We start from the raw sequence: 21,168 nt of genomic DNA, 5'->3' as shown, positions 1-21,168 counted from the left end.
TCTTCAATAATATTCAATAACATAATCACAAATATTGCAGATATAGCATGCAACACACCTAGAATAGTACAGTAGCTTACCTCCTAAAGCTCGTTGTCATGCTTGCTGTTCCTTCTGTATGTGTTGTTTTTCATGCCTACGATGACGCTCTCTCCCTAACTACTCACCTATCCACAGGTGTTTTCTCTCCCCAACATGAAATGCTGAGGAAGCCATGTTGACAGAGAGAAATAGATTAAAAAAATAAAGTTGAGCATTTAAGAGAACATAAATCGAAGCAGGACATTTACAACTGCTACACTCCAGCTGTATGTGGCCTACAGCTTGCATAAATATCTCTACCAGAAATAATAATAAAGTATTTAACCAGGAAAGGTACATTCAGATTACTCAAGTACATCCTGGGGATGTTACCATTACCCAGTTTAATGGTACTCATTTTATCTACCTTGGAAGGATGAAGGGCTGAGTCAACCCTGCCGGGATTTGAACTTGCGACCCAAGGATTGAACAGATTCTACTGATGATGCACTGGCCCACTACCGTGGGTTAGAGCTGACCTAATGTATCAGTTTGTTTTAGATAATGATATTAGGGTTACAACATGACATCAAAGCCTTATCACATATTGAAGCGACAAATGCTGACTCATAATTGCGATGTCTCTGTATGACATGTTAAACATATATTACATAGACAGTATGAACTCACACTCAAGAAGAAAAAACAATCAGGGATGAGAAAGTAATGGGGTCATGCAGTGGTTTGCTTTGAGATTGTCCAGAATTACTACTTGAACCATTAATCCCCCTAACGGGATTCCTTTCAGAAAGATTTATTTGTCAGTTATCTGTCTTTACTGCTGTGCTTCATACCATAGAACACAGAGATGCTGGAGATTCCAATTCCCTTCCAGATGTGTATTTTTGGGTTCTATTTTTCTTAATCATTCCTTAGCCTGTTGATTATTTTTTTTTCTATCTACATCTGCTTCTTTTGACATTCTTTTGGAGTCACATTTCCCACTTGGCTGTAGTCACTATTGCGGAAGATAGACTGGGCTGCCCATTCAAGGTACCGTACGAATTTATGAGGGAAGCAGCTGTACTGTTGAATAGTATTTTTATTTGTTCTGTTGCAATTTGACACAAGCAATTTTGCAAATAGGCCAGGGTTAGGCAATCCAACTAACTGAATGCGATAGTTAATTATTCATTAACATCTGTCTCCAACATCATCTATTATAGTTATTTCTTATTGTTTAAAATAGTGGTTAATAATATAATAATATTTATATTGCTACATAAAATGACGAATGGCTTCTATGTCAACTATAAAATAATTATAAAACATAATACGAAATGGAAAACAAAATTACAAAATCTAATTTTATAACTGTACTTCAAACTGATTAAAATAACTTAAAATGCTATACGATTAATTATCCTATTAATAGCAAACATGAAAACCAAAAATTATGAATTTTATTTAGTACAGATGTCTGCATTACAGGACCTTGTAGTTAGAATTATGGTATGGTATGTATAAGATTTGCAAATGTATTTTTTTAACCCGAAATTTCAAAGTTCATATACTCAGAAGAACTAATTTACAATCAATCTGAGTTTATAGTAGTGCATCAAAGTACAGAATTTAACCTGGCAAACGTTTATATAAAATGTGATTGATTTTTATATTTAATTATTTTTAGGCTAGAAATGTGTTGTTACATAATCCTCCTACGCTGAATATAATAAGATACAAAAAGTTATATATAAAAAAAATTATCAGCATCTATATAAAAAAATAAATTAAATGTGGTTCATACAAAAAAAGGTTTTGGATAGGATTACAGACAATTCTAGGCTAATATTTTTTTTTTTACTTAAGGGTATATTTGATTTAAAAAAAAATGGACAGAAATATTTTTCTTGCATTCACAAGAAATAATAAAATCTAGAATACGATGTTCTCTATAATACTCTGACAGACCAGATATTGTATATTTCACATAGAATGAAGGTAACAATACAATTAACAACTTTGATGACTGAACAAATGTATGCTGAGAACCAAAATAGTAAAATGCAACCTCTTTATAAACTGAAATACCAGGAGATGCCTATTCTAGCTAAATGTCTTCTAGAGTTAATGTTCTAGACAGCTAATAGGCTGTGCAATAAATTCTCACTCATCATCTTGTTGCCAAACAGCTCTACCGAAATTCTGCATTTCATGCACCTCTGCATATAGTGCAGTTAAATGCCACAGTATATTTTCTCATCATAGTTTGCTGCATTTTCTGATTCCATGCCAATAACAATATAGAGCACAGAGACTGTCCCCGCAAATGTCCCCGCATAAAAGCATGAAACCAGAGGTGCCCAGATGGTAGATCCCCAGCTATTGTAGAACTACAACTCCCATTGTGCTTTGCATGCCTCTAGAATGACATAGCATCATGGACATATAGCTTTCATACATCTGGGGGAATCTACTTTTTGGGCACCCCTGCATTAAACATTTTGCACAGCCCTATTGACAAATAGAATTGAAGAGGTGATTCCAAATCCATAAGTCAACGAAATCAAATCAGTTTATTTTATGATGGCAACAATCTGACATCACATCAGATCACATGATAATAGTGTAGAATCATAGAATAAAATAGTGAAGAATGATGGCTTTCATGAGTCTGGCTCAATATTGATAGTTCATTAAAATCATTAAATATACATGGGATATAATGTGTCTTACATTATTATCACATAATGTATAATGTTTAGGAGAATCAATTAATTAAAAAAAAAGGGAGATAATTCATTTTAGAGATCAGCTGTGTTGAAATCTGTAGTGTGTGACACAATTTGAGGTATATCCAACAACTAATTTTCAAAGAAAGACAGTTTAAAAAAAAGATTCGGGGCAAATGCTGGCCAATATTCAGGTATTCACCAATTGCAAGTAAAGGGAAATAAGTAGACTTAAGAAAAAGGCATTTAAAGTCATTATTATTTGGTTCTGTGTTTTTGATTTCGACCGGCTCCCTGACTGCCAACTTGAAAAGGCACCAAACGTCTGTAAATAGCATAAGGACCAAAACTACCAACTGGCGAATCGTTAAAATAAACAGAAACACGTTGAAGAATTGAATGGAGACCCTTTGTTAAACTTTGAAGCAAAGATGCATCTGCCTCATGATGTCAATTGATGTCCTACATATGTGCCACAGTGGGGATATTTTTTTCTATAACTGAAACCCCCAGGATCCCTATTAATCAACGATTTGAGGCAGATGTTTCCTCACATCCCTGAGAACCCGCACTCAGTTTTTTCCATGTATTTGTAATTATTTATCATTATTTTGTTTTGTTTGTTTGCAGCTCAATGTCACAACTAACTTGCTGTTGGTTGAATAACCACTTTGCTGAATAGACCTCTATATGTTATAGGATTATTTGCTATGATCTTGAATCATTAATAAACCAAACCATTTTAAATTGGTTTAAGCTATATCCGTCTTGAAATTTATTTTAAATCCCATCAGTAATCTTAATTATGAATACCAAAACCCCTTCAACAAAATGTAGCAAGAAAACAGATATCCCACTATTTTTTATCAAACCAAAGTGTCCTCCAAAAATTGTAGCAATAAAATACATATAACATATAACATGCATATACATATCTGGCTGGTTATGCCGAGTCACACATTGAAGCCAGCAGCCAAAAGCTATTAATGAAAATATTCAATTTCATATATTTTCCAACGCATTTTATGCACGTTCCTGAGGTTTTACAAATTATCAACGAAAAAGATATTATGAAGATATAAGCACATTGAAACACAGTACTATTTATTGTGGTGTATATTGCACTCACTGTTGAAAATTTGGGTCAGGACAATCCTGTGCCAGATGCAACATATAAAATAACCCCATTCTACGTCTATCAATAAAAATCCAGTTTTATTTTTTATTGTGTTCTGAGACAACTTTGTACAGTCATTCAGTCAAAGATTAAAAAAAAATACAAAGAAAGAAAGAAAACAAGAATTATTTCATCTTTGTGCATAATGGATTTGTACAGATTAAGGGAGATTAAAACTTTTCAACTCATCAGTTATTTATTTATTTTTTGCAAATCTTTATGCGTGAATGTACTCGACAGTATAAAAGAGCCAAAGAAGAGACAGCTGACATAATGTTAACAGAACAGATGCTTGGGAGGGTATTCTCCCGTCATGATAAACCAAAGCAATACATAGCTGGAGCGTTTTAATAATGAGACTCCGGCTGTATGGTCCGGTTATGTAGCCAATATGGGAGTCCATCTCACTAGTGTTTGAAACAGTGGAGAGATGGATTCTCCACTGTGGGGGAGGGAAGGGGAAGACGGGGGGGAGGAGGGGGGGGTGGAACCCCCACGCCAAAAGCTAAGAGAAAATAAATGTACTAGCCTTATAGATAAGTGTGTGAAAGATATGAGATAACCTAACAAAGGAAACATGGTACAAAATAAATGATAGCAGGCAACAAATATAACAAGATTTTGTTTATATATATAATGGTAGAGTATAACAACACCAGTGTCATAGGGAATGACCTATAACTGCATTAGGATTTTGTGCACATATTTTTGCTACTCTTTATGACTTTGTACATTATACAGTACATGTTTATTAATTTATCAGCAATGAATTTAGCCTGTGGAATATGTTCAGAAGGTACAATTAATTTAAATTGCTAAATATCTTTTCTATTATTTTACATAGACTTCGTTTTAAATGTCTTTAAATTTATTACTAGATTTCGAGAGGAACAAGCGTTAAGTGTTGGGTGTAGAAATACTTCCAATCTCAGTAAATTAAATAAGAAAGATAGTAGTAAAATAAGCAGTGATGTAAAGACGAACATTTTCTGCGTTCATCGAAGCATAGCAGCAGGCTCCTCCCCCAGCATTTCCTTTTTTTATTGTCAGTTTTTGGTGTCAGCTTCTTACTATTGATTAAGCTATCTTTGGTAGTGAAATGTTCACAACCAACATTACCTTGACAGATCAGCTGACACTTCCATAATCTATATTTTAAATACTATTACTAATCCTTCCCTCCATGTTGGAAGTACTTGCTTCCAACACGGACATAAAAAATGATTCCCCTTTGGCTTCTCAAATCTCCTTCCTAATGACAAATAACCTTCCACTAGACTCCCTACTTGTAGACCAGTTGACCTTTGGGGTTTTGGTGCCCCTATATCTGGCTCTATGTGTGAGCTTTACGTTTAGCTTATACTCATTTTGCTTCTCCCATGTGTCAAGTACATGTCTATCTATCCACTAAGAGGCTACACCATATCTGCTGGTAAAGTTAAAGAGGCAATATAGGCACCAAAACAACTTTAGCTTAATGAAGTGATTTTGGTGTATAGACAGTCTTACCGCTCAATTATCTGCCAATTCAAAGTTAAATCACTTTGTTTATACAGCCATAGTCACACCTCCCTGCATATGACTGCACAGTGCTCCTAAATGCTTCCTGTAAAGCAAGCATGTCAATCTTGCGGCCCACAATGGATATATTTGCGTCCCACCGGCCCTGGGATCACTTTGTGTTGTGGCTGTGACCAGCCGCAAAACATGAAAAATATTTTCTGTCCAATGCTTGTCTTCCCTCCCACGACCGATTGCATGCTCCCGCAGGCCAGCCACTCCCCTTTCCCTCCTGCTCACAGAGCCAGCGGAGTGTCAGGTCTGCTTGAGCAGAGAAGAGCAGGGCAGGAACTGGAAGCTGGGTGGCTCATCTTAAGTTAGGAGAAGAGGGACTTGGGAGGCTTTCCTGTGTAGTGTGTTAAATTGGGGAGGGGGCGGCAGTGTATTAATTTGAGGCAAGGAGGGGCCAGTGTATTACAGTAGGGGAGGAAGTGGGCAGTGTATAAATTTTAGAGACGGGCACTGTATTAATTTGGGGGAGGGAGGGGCAAGAGTATTAGAGTTGTAGGATAGGGAGGCAGTGTATTAGAGTGGTGGGAGAAGGCAGTGTGTTAATTTGGGGGAGGAGGGGGGCAGTGTATTAAATTAGAATTCTGGGAGGAGGGACAGTGTATTCAATTAGAGTGGAGGGAGGAGGAGCAGTGTATTTGAATAAGGGGCAGTGTATTAGATTGGGTGGAGGGGCAGTGTATTAGTTTGGGTGGAGGGGGAAGCAATGTAATGCATTTGTGGGCAGTATATTAGAGTGGGGGAGGGGACAGTGTATTAAATTGGGTCTGCATGGAGGAGAAGAACGCTCCTCATGTTGATGCTGATTGGCCGTGCAGCTTTTTGCCTCACATGCACAATAGCCTCCCAATGCTTTACTATAAGAAAGCATTGGATTGACTGAGATCACCAAGTTTGATGATCTCAGCCAAAGTGAAGAAGAACACACTCATAGGACTCATAGGACACAACAACGCCATTTGTTTATTTACAGCTGTGCAACAGCATACATTCACCATTTCAGTCCCATCATCAAACTTTTCTTAATATGTCAAGGTAGTTGGACTGAAACATTGGTTATATGCAAATACACGTCTCCTTAAAATAAATTCGCTCTTTTGTTTACTTTGAAGTCTTATGAGCGTGAGGGTGTCCAGTGTCAGTTAGGAACCTTTTTTTATACTGTACTTTTCTAAATAAAACTCTGTTTCTATGAAAACTGAAGGTTTCGTTTTTTTGCGACCCACATAAACTTACATTTTGTTCACTTGGCCCGTGTTAGCCTTTGAGTTTGATATGCTTGCTGTAAAGAGTGATCTGATATTTAAACTTTTTCTTCTGCATATTCTGTTTAACTTGAAATTTCTTATCTCCTTTTCTGTTAATAGCTTTTTAGGCCCTGCAGCAGTCTCCTGTGTGTGATTAAAGTTCAATGTAGAGAGCAAGAGATAAAAACTTCTAAAGTAAGTTTAAAATGAAACCATTTTTTTCATGCAGGCTGTGTCAGTAACAGCCAGGGAAGGTGTAGCTAGGGCTGCATAAACAGAAAAAAGTGATTTAACTCCTAAATGGCAAAGAATTGAGCAGCGAGACTGCAGCGGCATGATCTATACATAAAAACTGATTCATTAAGCTAAAAGATGTTTTGATGCCTAGAATGTTCCTTTAACTTAATGTAACTTAATTTTCATGTGTATCAATTATGTGTCAGGGACAGCTCTATTACAGTCAAGCTTTAATTCTTAAATGTATTCTATATTGGGCTATGATGTGAACTATCCTGTTACAAACACTGGTATAGTAGATAGCCTGTTCGCCTATTCCTCCCGAACTGCTGAGCCTGTGTGATTATAGCTGCAGTTCGGGTGTAGATTCGAATAGTTCCAGACGAATGCAGCATCCAAGTAGTTTTTCACCAGCAAGTAGACAGTTACCCAAACATGAGCCTAGACTTCATGAAGGGTATAACAGGAATGAAGTTTAATGGTGCCACACTGGCTTTTATGCAAGTCCCCATGCAAGGAGCACTCCCACATCGACCTTGTGGAGAACAGGGACACAAAGTTTACAACCAATGACAATACAATGGCAAAGTGTGACACTCCCAATACAAACAGATAATTCACTCCCCTCTGCCTGTGAGATAATTGAGTCAGCTAGATTAATAACTCAATTATCTCCAGGCAGAAAAAATATATTTTCCCCAAAACTTGGAGAGTACCCTAAAACACATCACATCCCCATAAATGTCATATCCCCTGATAGCCCTGATCTGGGTGACCAACATATCCAAAAATCACCCAGATAAGTTTAGGGTTTTTTGAATTTTATGGAAGTCCCATTTGTACTGACCGCACACAAGGCTCCTGCCCAGAAACAGTTTCTTGAGTTAAGGCTGTGCGGTCGGTCTATTTCGAAAAGTCACAAAAATGAAATAATACATGAACGAATCCCCCTGGCTCATAGTAGCGATTGTTCCCCTTGGTCATGGGAACCAAACTATCGAACAGCGCTCTCCTAGCTGTTTGGTAAAAGGAAGCAGGTGTTCGTATAGTTTGACCGGTGTTCGGGAAGTCGAGTGTCCGATTTTAGTTCCAGACACTCGACGACTAAGTCCAGCTGCCTCCTTTTGTGCAAACAAGATGACTGCCGTTTTCTCTTGCACATGGCGTTTGGCTATACGAACGGCGGCCACACAAGGAGAGCGCTTAATTGACGGTTTTCCTTTGAAGATAATAAACCAGGGGGGTGGTCGGTGTTCGGTAGTTACAGCTACCGAACCAAAATACATAAAAAGTCCCGAATGACAGGCTATTTTCTTCACATATCCATTGTTTAATTGTTTTAGATTCATGTCCTGCATAAATCTCTGATGTTTTGGAACTCCAGATTTTGCATTTACCTCATCACCAGTAATCATAGATGGTCCTATGGCATTGGTGTTTTAATTCTTTATTGGTTGTTCTTGTGAAAGCACATGAAGGATGCCTTTGCTATGAATAACATTAAAGCGGCTGAGTCAACCCCCCTCTCTCCCCCCCCCCCCCCAAAAAATAATACTCACACTGATTGTGTTGGAATTTCACAGAAATTCTAACACAGTCAAAAGATAATATATATATAAATGTAGGCACTATTTTGTCTTGTGCATTTTCCCTATTCCTAAGAAGACTTGACAAAAGGAGAAGCTACCTCTGCCAACTTTTGTTATTTCCCCAAACCATCTCTAGTCACAGTTGTGAGATAAAAGGCATTGTCTATAGAGGCTCCAGCGGTAGCATTGGACCCTTCTTAGACATCGTTTTTGTAATCTCACACATGCGCAATAGTGCAGCACTGATGGAGGAGCTGAAGAGGACCCCCGGATGGACATGGAGGTTGTTATGAAGGATAGTTTCAAGTAAGTAAAACTTGCCATTGCACTGCAAGCAGTGAAGTTACCATTGTGGGTCTTTGCAAAACATGCACAGACTCCAGAAAGTGACAAGAGCCATTTTAACAGTGTTTAGCATTAGCTTGCTTGACACAGTGGCGCTGAATGTGAATGCCTGCAGTTTTCAAGATCTTCATGAGAAAGTGAAAACAGAACACCCATTTAATTGGAATACTGATAAATAATACTGACTGACAATCACCAGCTGATCTATGTGCGTATTGTGCACAGTACAAGGCAAGGTTGTTGGCAGGAAACTTACAATTCTAACAGAAAACACAAAAAAAACATAAATTGCACTTTTAATATGTAATATGAGGTATTATGTTTCAATAAATAGTATTTTAATTACTAATGTGTAGACTGTCAAAGGATGAAGCATTTTCCTAAATGGACTTGCTTTATATGTGAAGAGCCTGTACTATTTTTTTTAATTCTACAAAGAGTGCACATTTCGATAGAAATTGGCACTTTTATAAATTAACCTTGTTACACCCCCTACCTGTTAATCAGACAACAGGTCCTGTTACTTCCTGATTTGGTTAGCTCAGTGGAGGTAGGCTCAAGAGGATGCAATTGCTCAGAGCATCTGCCTTCTCATTGAGCTCTATTGGGAAGTCTGTGATTGGACAATCACAGAAATTCTGTGCTGAGTTCGAAGGGGAAGGTTTGAGAAGGATTCAGACAAGATATCTGCAGATTTTGCAAGCTGTTTTTAGATTTACCCCCAATGAAAAAGTGCATAATTAAATGTATGCATCTTTTTCATTGGGGGTTATATCCAATAAACATTGTTTTTATTTGGGCAATGGAGTGTCCATTTAACACAGTAGGTGCTAAGTATCCCGTGTACTTAAGCAGTGTTTATATAATAGCAGATTCTCTATGGGGTTCAGGTCAGGCGAATTTGCTGGCCAATCAAGCACAGTAATCCCATGGTCATTGAACCAGGCTTTGGTGCTTTTGGCAGTGTGGGCAGGAAAAGGAAGTCAGCATCCCCAAAAAGCTAATCTGCGGAAGGAAGCCTTAAGTGCTCCAAAATCTTCTGGCACACGGCTGCGTTGATCCTGGATTTAATTGAATCACAGTGGACCAACACCAGCAGATGACATGGCTCCCCAAATCAACACAGACTGGAAACTTCACACTGGACTTCAAGCATCTTGAAGTGTGTGCCTCTCCATTCTTCCTCCAGACTCTGGGTCCTTGGTTTCCAAATGAGGTGCAAAAGTTGCTCTCATCAGAAAAGAGGACTTTGGACCACTGAGCAACAGACCAGGTCTGTTTTTCTTTAGCCCAGGTAAGACGCTTCTGACGTTGTTTATTGTTCAGGAGCGGCTTGACAAGAGGAATATAACATCTGAAGCCCATAATTAAATGTATGCATCTTTTTCATTGGGGGTTATATCCAAATAAACATTGTTTTTATTTGGGCAATGGAGTGTCCATTTAACACAGTAGGTGCTAAGTATCCCATGTACTTAAGCAGTGTTTATATAATAGCAGATATCATGCATAGTGCAACTATATAGAGCCTGTGTAGTCGAATACCATAGATTGCTTAATCTAACCAAAACAAAGGCTGTAGTTATGGACAATTTAACATGTAGTCACAAGTGGAACCAAGTGGAGAAACTCATTTACTCAACTCTTCCTTTCTGAAACATGATCTCACACACATTAGTTCCACGCTCTCTAAAATGACTGCATACATAGGCTAACATTCCCTCAATGCTTAAGTAACCTGTTGGACAGATGTCAAGTGTTAATAATGATGGACATGTCCAGCTGAAGCCAGCCATATGGTAACCCAAGTTTAACACTTATGTGATTTTCCACAGCAGACCCTTGTGCATCAATATTTCTTTGTTTCTTTACTAAAAGAATGCAATGGGCTACAAGAGAGGAGCTACCTTGCATTAGTTACAAGCATGGCTACTTTGTGAAAATTATTTAGTTAAATAGTGATACTGCTGATTTTTTTTTTAATACATGGTTTTTATAACTGTAATAATGATATATGAAGATATGGCAGTTATACTTATGATTATCATTATACAATATGATTGTAGTGGAATGCTACATTCCTTTTGAAGATTGACAAAAATGCTAGCAAAAGTCATCTTGATTAGAGATGCATACAAATCAGGATAATATAAATAAATCAAAGGAACATGATAAAAACACATTTTTAATCAAGTAAAAAATAAACAAAAACCTAAAACGGTTTACTCACTATATAGTGAATGACAAATGTAAACATTTAGGCCAAAGCAAATTAATTTATTCTAGTTTTCCAACTTAGCAGTTTGGAGCAAATTTTGAGAAACAGTTTGCAATTAACCACAATTCAAATCTAAGCTGCAAACTTTGGCGCATTACAGCGGCTACTACTCACTGTACTGTTTCCTCCATAAGGAGCCAAACCATTTTGAATGGTTCCACAATGGTCTGGAGTTCTTTCTTGCCTTCAGGATCATTGCAACTTTTTGTTAATATAAGACTTCTAATATTGTATAAAAATATGGGTAAACTTGTATTTACATAGATAACTGTCCTTTATCTGTTATCTATAAGGGCACAGTCCCCATTTATATAAGAATTTCCCAGTATAAAGTTGTCCAAACATTTGAAAGTATTGGCAGAAGATCGAACAGATGTCATAGTAATACTGAGCTGGGAAGGCACAACACAATAAATGGTAGCAATCGGGATGAATGGGGAAAGTAAGGCTGCCACCAGTATGTTGGATTTCTCCATGAGACATTCATAATATCTACCTGACACCTGACAAAAGTTAGCTCTTCTTCAGGATGTCTACCTAACCCCACTGTCCTTTTTGTCTATTAAAATTTCCATAAACCAAGTGGAGTGGGGAATTATAAATGGGGGGAACCTAAGGACATACCGCCTTACACAAGCACATCTCTTTCTCCAAAGCCAACTTCTCAAGTTGACATAATATGATGTGAAAACAATAATAATAAGTCATATGGACAAATCAAAATATAAGCTATCATGCAGAAATGACGTTGTCTGTCCAATGGGACATTTACTGCAAGCAGGGGCCTACCAAGATGGCAAAAAGACTATGAGCTTCAGCCCAAACCATTGTCTTAAATAGCAGAAGATGTGCCTGAAAGTGAAAGGTGCAGACTGGCTGAGAATAGCCAGAAAAAGTAAACAAACAGAGGAGAGTCAATAAGCTAGTTAAAAAGAAAAGAAAACAAGACTAAAAACAGCATAGCAGGGCATGGAAATATATATATATAGCTGCATATATGTATGTAAATAAATTGATCCAATAAAGGTGAAACAGGAATATTGAAAAATAACTATATAAGACATTAAGATGTGTGTTTATATAAAGTTTTGGTAGTGTGTGAGAAAGCCAGAGTCTACATTAAGTCCTTCATTTCTGGTGTTGAAATGTGTGACCATTTTCATCTCAAATATCTTTCATTCATGAGAGTCTTTAAATTCCCTTTAAGAACTTTAATCCTGAGGTTTTGGATGGAGTGATCAGTTTGGGTGAAGTGATGACCAACCAGGGGTACAATATCCGTTTTCCTTGTGGATCTTGATTGCGTGTCTGTGTAGATTCATTCTTAGATGCAGCTTAAGGCGAGTTTCTTCGATGCAAAAACCTTTGTCACACACTGTACACTGTGTCATGTACACTAGATTCGCAGACGTGCACAAATATGATCCCTTAATGTTGTAAGTTTTGTTATTGTGTCTGGCTGTGTTATTGCCACATATATGTTGACACAGTGTGCAGAGTGATTTGTTGCATCGTACAGTTCCATTTCAGCAAATCCCAGTAGCGGTCACAAATCTGGGATTTAAAAATCTTTGTCAAACTTGGAGGGTCCCGAGGTCTTGTGGGATCCTCCATAGACCTCACTGTTGCCATCCATAGAGCTCATTGTTGTACTCTCGTGCATGCACAAGATTATACAGCACTGACATGGCTCCTGGCAACTGAATAACCGAGAGCTGAAAAGATCTGCAGCTCTAACATGATGCCAGCCCCAAGAGACAGTAGGAGGTAAGTAAAATGCACCTCCCCTGCAAAGCCCAGCCACTGGATCCCCTCCAGATCTGTCTGTTTGCAAAATATGCAAAGAACCCTGAAATTGACAGATACTCTTTTATGTATTCTGTAGAGATATGTTCATGGGTTATTCTACATAATGCAGTAGAGCTTTGTAGCTATTTTATAACTAATATTGTGTATTTTTATTGTATAGAGCATTGTGGTGTTATTCAATAGTTGCTCATATTTAAGTATAAGCATACATATTGAGCAATTTATCAGCATACGTTTTCTTCTGTTTGTATCTAATAACACCTGGCCATTGCAAATTGTAATAATTTTGCAAAAATAATAAAAGAGGTATGCAAGTACACCAAAGGTGACTATGCCTCCCCTGCCTGGAGATACTTATAGTAGTCAGTTTAAGATTATATAGAGCAGGGATAGGCAACCTTCGGCACCCCAGATGTTGTGGACTACATCCCCCATAATGCTCTTACACCCATAACGCTGGCAAAGCATCATGGGAGATGTAGTCCAAAACATCTGGAGTGATGAAGGTTGTCTATGGCTGATATAGAGGATATATAGCTAAAAAGAAAACAACAATAATAAAAAGGGTATATAGCAATATGTATCTTGAGAATTGCAAGCTATGAAACACACCCAGTCTGTGTAGTCATAACCCTATAGGGTTAATTCCTATGTCCATATAAGAAAAATCAGATAGTGGTCTCAATATTGTTCCTGATTAGGTAAAAAGAGCTTCATTGGTATGGCTCCAATGAAATATATAAAACAGGAGGATTAGAGCTAATATCTGAGTATATTAGTTACATGAGTCTGAGTAATCCTAAAGTACAGCTTCCAGTCAAATGTCAAAACAGACAGGAGTTATTTAGCAAGTTGTCAAAGTACTCCTTCTGAATACTAGTGCAGGGGTAGACAACCCTCGGCACTCCAGATGTTGTGGACTACATCCGCCATAATGTTCTTACACCCATAATACTGGCAAAGCATCATGGGAGGTGTAGTCCAAAACATCTGGGGTGCCAAATGTTGCCTATGCCTGTACTAGTGGCTTGTTAGGTTGTATAGATATATATCAACAGGTGATGGCAATTATAACAACTAGTCTAACAAGCTGTTTAATGGAACTATGGTGTTGATAGCCACAAATTGTGCTCAGATAGTCACAGAAAGCAAGTAATGGAGAGGAAGGGATAGCAAGAAAGTTCTAATGTCAACAACATATTGGCATAAATTAATAATGTAGCAAAGCCTCTTTCCCTGGTAATCTTGCTAGATAGACATAGAAACAGAAGGGAGGAAAAAAAGTGAAAGTAAGGAACTAGAACAACATGTTAAATCAAAAAAGTGAGTCAAAAAAATAAGGTGCCCAGTGAAAAAGTGAACACTCAGAGCTTCCAACGCCCAACGCACGTAACGTTGGTACTAGTGGGTTAAGCCCTGGTATCTCTCATCGATGCTCTGTTAGTTTGGACCACTGAGACATAACCTATTTATGGTCTGTCACAGTAGATCCACACTGATTATTTTCTCTACATTGAATTAATGTTGGCTGCATTCCTCCAGTAGGTGTGTTTTTGCTTATTTGATTCAGTGTTTTTTTGACAGGTTCCCATTTACTCTAATAATGGTCTAAATCATTAGTGTCTCAGCACGACTTGTTTTACTTTCCATAAATGCATCCTTTTTTATGTATCTCCTACACTTTTCATACGTGTGATTGCAATTCTGCCAATATTACTAGTTTTCTAGATTTTTTTTTCCTGTATACAAGCCAGAGTTCTCTTATTAAAAAAAATCCACAAATATACCGCAGTTTAGGATATATTGAGGATTATCATTTCCTGTAAAGATTATATAATGTTTAAAGCAAATTAAAAATAAATACATGTTTATATGGATTAGAGGTTATTTAGCAATGGCCAGATGCTGAGTTCAAGAAAATTGATCCTTAAAGAAACAGATTATTGCTTATTTGTAATCCCTTGAATAGTCTTACTTAAATAATCAAAGACAGAATGGAAGATTTTTTTTTTCTAGAGGATTCTGCGCAGTTTGAGTTTTTATATGTTATTCCTGGACTAGTTCCAGGTTTCTAAGTACATTATGCCCCTCCTAGTGCCCTCCTTTGCCTGCCAGATGTCCTTGTTCTGCTCTTGACATTATGTAGTGTTTTTATTTGATGGACCTGCCATAGTAAATTCAGTAAACTGAACAACTGTGTAATGAAACTGTCCGAAATGTACTAAACAGTAAATTGTAACCTGAATTTCATAATTTAAGCAAAATGCTGACGAAAAAGAGAATTTTGATAACATTGATTTTTGCCCCAAAACACATGCAGGGTTAATGATAATTGTGCTTAGGTTAAAAGGGGGCTAAAATCAGAATTAGATTATATAGAGTGTTAAGTGTTAAAAAGATTAAAAGCTTGAGGGGGGTTGTGGTATGAGGAGCGTTTAGAGTTATTTAGGTTAGGTTTAAGTTTAGGGTTAGAGTTAGGTAGAGTTAGGTTTAGGGTTAGATATGGGGTTAAACAGAGTATTTAAGTACAGGAGGTGTTTAAGATGATTGAGTTTAGGGTTAGTGTTGGGTTTAAATTAGTATTTGGATATATGGGGTGTTCAATCTTTAAGAGGAGTTAAGGTCAATGTTTTTTGTCAGGTTTAGGATTATAATACTTATATTTGGGACTAAGTAAAAGGTTTGTTTAGGATTTGGAATGGGTTCTGTTTGGGATTAGGGGAAAAAGAGTGTTATCGGCATGTGGAGTTTAAAGGGTTATTTGCTTAAAGGGATGCTCCAGGCACCCAGACCACTTCTGCCCATTGGAGTGGTCTGGGTGCCAACTCCCACTACTGGGGACTTCAATACTATCACCTTTATGTCCTTTCTTGAATATAATTCTTATTTTATTGTTTTTGAAGTATAAGTGTTTTTATATATTCTAATTGGCCATTAGAATTTTAAATTCAAAATACCTTAATAAAAATGTGGATTTTTTATATTGGGCTATTGGTTCCTGCTATATAGGTGTGTAGTCCTTAACTACACAACGCACTGTTAAAGAGCCTATAAGAGTGGCTCCACACTTGTGAGTATATTACATATATTTTTTATACCAATACGGATTCCAGACTATTTTGCACCATATATATTTCTGCTTGAGCTCTAGCCACAGCGTGAGATCCGTCTTTCGGATACAAGAAGGGGAAAGGTCGCCTTTACGGACCTGAGAGCGTATATCCCTGAGCTTGGCTGTAAGCTCAGTAATATGTGAGTGGTTCCTTATATAGAGTAACAATTGTAATAATTTTTACTTGCAGTTTTACTTGCACAGTTTTGCGCATGAGCATTTAATCTCTCTTTCAGAATAAGATTCTTATACCTTTGACTCAGTGAATTTTGTTCGGGAGCGACAACTAAAGAGTTTGAACATATTTAAAATTGTATGTAGCACTACACCTTTTGTTATATCCCACTACCCTTAACCCTGCAAAAGTAAATATTGCAGTTTCCTCTAGTTGACAGCCACTAGAGGGAACTTCTGGGTTTATAGCACAGATTTTCTGTGCTATAGCGTCGCTGGACGTCCTCACGCTATGTGAGGACCTTCAGCATCGCTAAATTCCCCATAGGAAAGCATTGAAAGCATTTTCAATGTTTTCCTATGGGGAGGTCTAATGTGCGTGCATGGGTGGGGGTGGGAGGGAGAGGGTAATGATATTAAACTGCAATAGCTGTTATACAGCGTGCACCACTAAACCCAGCTCCTCCTGCAAGGCATTTCCTGTGTGAAAGGCTGTTTGTGGGCAGATGGGAAGTGATCCCTTCCACTTCCTGGCCAACCTTCCACACAGACACTGGAGGAGCTTGGACAGTTTTACACACTCTATAATTGTTTATGAAGCTCTATCAAGCATAGGAGGCTGACAGGACTACTGAGGATCATGGTACATATTTCTCCCTGACCAGTCCTCTTAAAGATACATTATACTGAAAACAGGCAATTGCCTACTCTGCTAATGGGAAATCCGGCCTGTAAAAATTACATAATATCTAAAGCAAATTAAAAATAATGGCATGTTTATATGGATTAAAGGTTATTTAGCAGTGATCAGATGCTGAGATCAAGAAAATGAAACTAGTATTAATGATATCAGTAAAATGATATCAATTTCAATGTCAATTTTACTGATATCATGAATACTTTAGAACTGTGTATGCCTGAGACACCATGGTAAGTATCAAAACATTCAAAAACAGTTTAACTACTTATCGTGGGAAGGTGCTAGGAGACTCCTGGCAATATACCTACTACAGCGGGCTGTAGTACTTATGTGACTTAACCCCCTAAGGACACATGACATGTCTGACACGTCATGATTCCCTTTTATTCCAGAAGTTTGGTCCTTAAGGGGTTAAACTGTTTTTTTAAACCAGTTAATTCCTGCAACAATTTCTGTAAATTGTCTTATGAAGACGTGTTTTATTTGAAACCACAGGGGTTCATTTACTTAACCTGGAATTATGACGAATTAACAACTGAACATGTTATGACTAGATAGATCGATTGGAAAGAAATATGTGCACCTCTGCTATGTTTCTCGTTTAGTAATAGTTCACATGTTCCTTGTCAATGTCTGGTTTAGTGAATCATTTTACAAACGTTACCCCACTTAAAAAGAGATTGCATTCGGTAAAAAAAAATAAAAAAAGATCATGTATAATTCTGAACACACTATCAACAAACTTAATTATAAAATAAATTATTGCATGTACTATGTTACTCGTTTATATGGAGAGCGGGATCTATAAATATATATAACTCTAATGTCAAACTGTAGATGTGTGTTTCTGTTTAATGGATACTAGCTCAATGAAAATGTTTTTTATGGCACTGTTCCTAGAGTCTAATTTATATTGTACGTTATTATGTTAAACAACAATAAATCATCGTATTTAGTTATCACATCTATAATAATTTATAAAATGCTGTGCTAAAATTGTCAGCACAATTCTACTGTCCTTCAGACCTAGGGTTGAAGTCTTCCTCCTCTTCATATTTTGTGCTAGAATAATCATTTTGGTTCTGCGCTTTTTACAGTTACTGTACTAGAAGATATATGGATTTTTAGCATGGGATTACACCAAATGTATTTAATTTAAATGGTTTTACACTGTGAAGATACTCATTACACTAACACAAAAGAGGCGCTCAGACAGGGCTATCCGGTGATACCGCATTTGTGTGGTATTATATGTGTTTTTAGGGGTTTTCTCGTACTATGGGAGATAATTGTGTTAGTGTGTCTATGTGTATAAAATGTAATTAGTTTATTATACAATAGATTTTGTGCAATGTGTCTTGGTGTCAGGCATGTAATTCAGTTATGGAATGTTAAGCTAAAGGGGGCCATGATGGAGGGGGGCACTATTTTTCTGGCACTATAGTTTCCCTTTAATATATTTATGAAATGTTATATATCAATACTGCATGAATTAGAATACAATATTAATAAAACAATACTGTTACATAATATATTTTAGTATTGTGCTGTCAGGAAGCAGTCCAAAATTCTCACTATACTACTGGCCTGTGGGGGCCAGTTGCCCGTTCCTTTCCTCACTGCTCACACTCTGGGGCTTCGCTCCTTAATATTACTATGGTGACCATATACACAGTATATAGGTTGTCATATATCTGGTGATGGCACGGCTGGGTACCTCCACCAAGGATTGCTTCCTAGTTGGAACAGTGGAAAACCTCAGAAAGCCTCTCTGTACTAGAACAGGATACGGGGTGCTTCATCTGGCTCTCAGGTAGTGTTTGTTCCCCTTTGTCTCAGGCACCTTCCCTCCAAAAAGGACTCTCCTGGCGAGTCGCAAAGTGGTCCAAAACCCCGGACCAAGTTAACTGGGAACCGCAAGGTCACCTCATGCCAAAATTAGCTCTATAGTGGTTGCGACTGAGTACCACTGAGGACCATTTGTGGGTTTGTTCATGCGAACGGCTGCCAGGGAGCTAGCGTTTGGTTCCATTCAAATGAAGAGAAAGTGCCAAACCAGGGGCACTGAGGGAAAGCTGCTAATGGCGGCTGAGCAGGGTAACTCCCGAACGGGGTCTCCGACCTGGACCGTAATCGGTGGGCAGGAGGCTAGCTTCCACACTCCTTGTGGCAAACGTTTGTGGGACAAACGCCACGGGACAAATGACAGGGATGGAACAAATCTCTGAAGCCAATCACTATGCAGTGGATAATCTACTTTTGCCAGCTAGGAACTTTTTTTATGAACCTCCAACCATTGAGCCAGAGTGTCCACATTAATTTGTGTGTTGCAGATTGTAGTTTTTCATGTGAGGTTTGTTTTATTCTAAAAGACATGTCACAAATGTAATTTTTTTCTGCATTTTTAGACTGTCAGGAGACAGTTTTTTATGACCAACATTCTGTGTTTTTCACATATTATTTTTTTTAATATGTAATATTTTTGAATCTTCCCTTTCCAAAATTCTACTTCAGATAGAGAGAGCTCGAAGAGATATTAAAGGGACACTACAAGCAAAAAAAAAAGAACTTTAGCTTAATGAAGCAATGTTGATGCCCCTGCAGTCCAACTGCTCATGTCTCTATCATTTAATAAGTCACACCTCCCACCATGTGACACAGTGGCATAGCAAAGGGGAGCGGGGTTTGGGGGGAGGCGGACTGCCCCAGGCAGCACTTTTTGGGGGGCGGGCAAGGTACCTGCAGAGCCGGCGCTTCCTATATGTGACTTAGGCAGTCGCCTAAGGCGCACTGGCCCGCAAACAGTGGCAGCTCTCTAACTAGGCGGTTTAAGCAGCAGCCTAAGACATCGCGCTGGCTGGGGCCTCGCAGCCACCTAAGCCGCCTTAGGGCAGACTGTGTCGGGTCCTCGGTCAGTGACCTACAACCCAACACCAGGAGGTGGCCCGGCGGCTTACTCAGTATGCCGCTGGGTGCAAAGCCCCTACGTGCTGTCTGCCCAGGAGGAGAGCGCCCATGGCCTCTGGTCTGCAGCTCCGCAGTGTTCAGAGCTGCAGACCAAAGGCCATGTGTCTCGCGAGATTTGCCAATCAGAGCATTGCCACTGATTACCATGGCAACGCTCTGACTGGGTCTAACAAGATACAGGATCTACAGCTGTGTACACTGCGGAGCTGCAGACCGGAAATCCCCACCAGACCACCAGGGAGCCCACTGGGTTACCAGGGAGCCCACACTGGACCACCAGTGAATGACAAAAGGTATTTAGTCCCCACTCCCTCACATTATCACCCCCATCCCTCTCACCATCACCCCCTCCCTCTCACCATCACCACACTCCCCCTTCCTCACACCATCACCCTCTGCCCCACACAATCACCCCCTCCCTCACACCACCACCCCACCCTCTCACCATCACCCCCCTCCCTCTCACCATCACCCCCGCCCTCTCACCATCACCCCCTCCCTCACACCATCACCCCCTCCCTCACACCTCTTCCTCATACCATCAACCTCCTCCCTCTCACCATCACCCCCTTCCTCACACCATGACCCACTCCTTTACACAATCGCCCCCTTCACTCTCACCATCACTCCTCTGACCTCTCACCATTACCCCCTCCTCTCACCATCACCACACTCCCCCTCCCTCACACCATCACCCCCCTGCCCCACACCATCACTGCCCTGCCCCTCCCTCAGACCATCACCCTCTGCCCCAGACAATCACCCACTCCCTCACACCACCACCCCACCCTCTCACCATCACCCCCTCCCTCTCACCATCACCCCCTCCCTCACACCATGACCCACTCCTTTACACAATCACCCCCTTCACTCTCACCATCACTCCCCCGACCTCTCACCATTACCCCCTCGCTCACACCATCACCTCCCTTCCCTCACACTATCACCCCCTCCCTCTCACCATCACCACACTCCCCCTCCCTCACACCATCACCCCCCTCCCTCATACCATCACCCCCCTCCCTCATACCATCACCCCCTCTCCCTCACACCATCCCCCCCTTCCCTCTCACCATCACCCCCTCCCCCACACCATAACCCCCTGCCCCACACCATAACCCCCTGCCTCACACCACCACCCCTCCTCCCTCTCACCATCACCCCCTCCCTCACACCATTAACTCCTCCCTTACACATTCACCCCCTCACTC

General features: G+C 39.3%; 1 protein-coding gene across 1 annotated transcript in view; it reads left to right on the top strand.

The window, feature by feature from the left end:
• Positions 1-975: 975 nt before the first annotated feature.
• Positions 976-21,168, top strand: part of LOC134577894 (excitatory amino acid transporter 2-like) — a 75,339-nt gene continuing 55,146 nt past the window's right edge. Inside the window, exon 1 of the mRNA XM_063436809.1 lies at positions 976-1,074. The gene's annotated coding sequence lies outside the window, so the exon portion shown is untranslated. The remainder of the gene's footprint in view (positions 1,075-21,168) is intronic.

The sequence above is a fragment of the Pelobates fuscus genome, chromosome 11, assembly GCF_036172605.1.
Source record: "Pelobates fuscus isolate aPelFus1 chromosome 11, aPelFus1.pri, whole genome shotgun sequence".
In the NCBI taxonomy this organism is placed as follows: Eukaryota; Metazoa; Chordata; class Amphibia; order Anura; family Pelobatidae; genus Pelobates; species Pelobates fuscus.
Note: the sequence above shows the minus strand (reverse complement) of the source record. Positions and strands in the feature narration are given on the sequence as shown.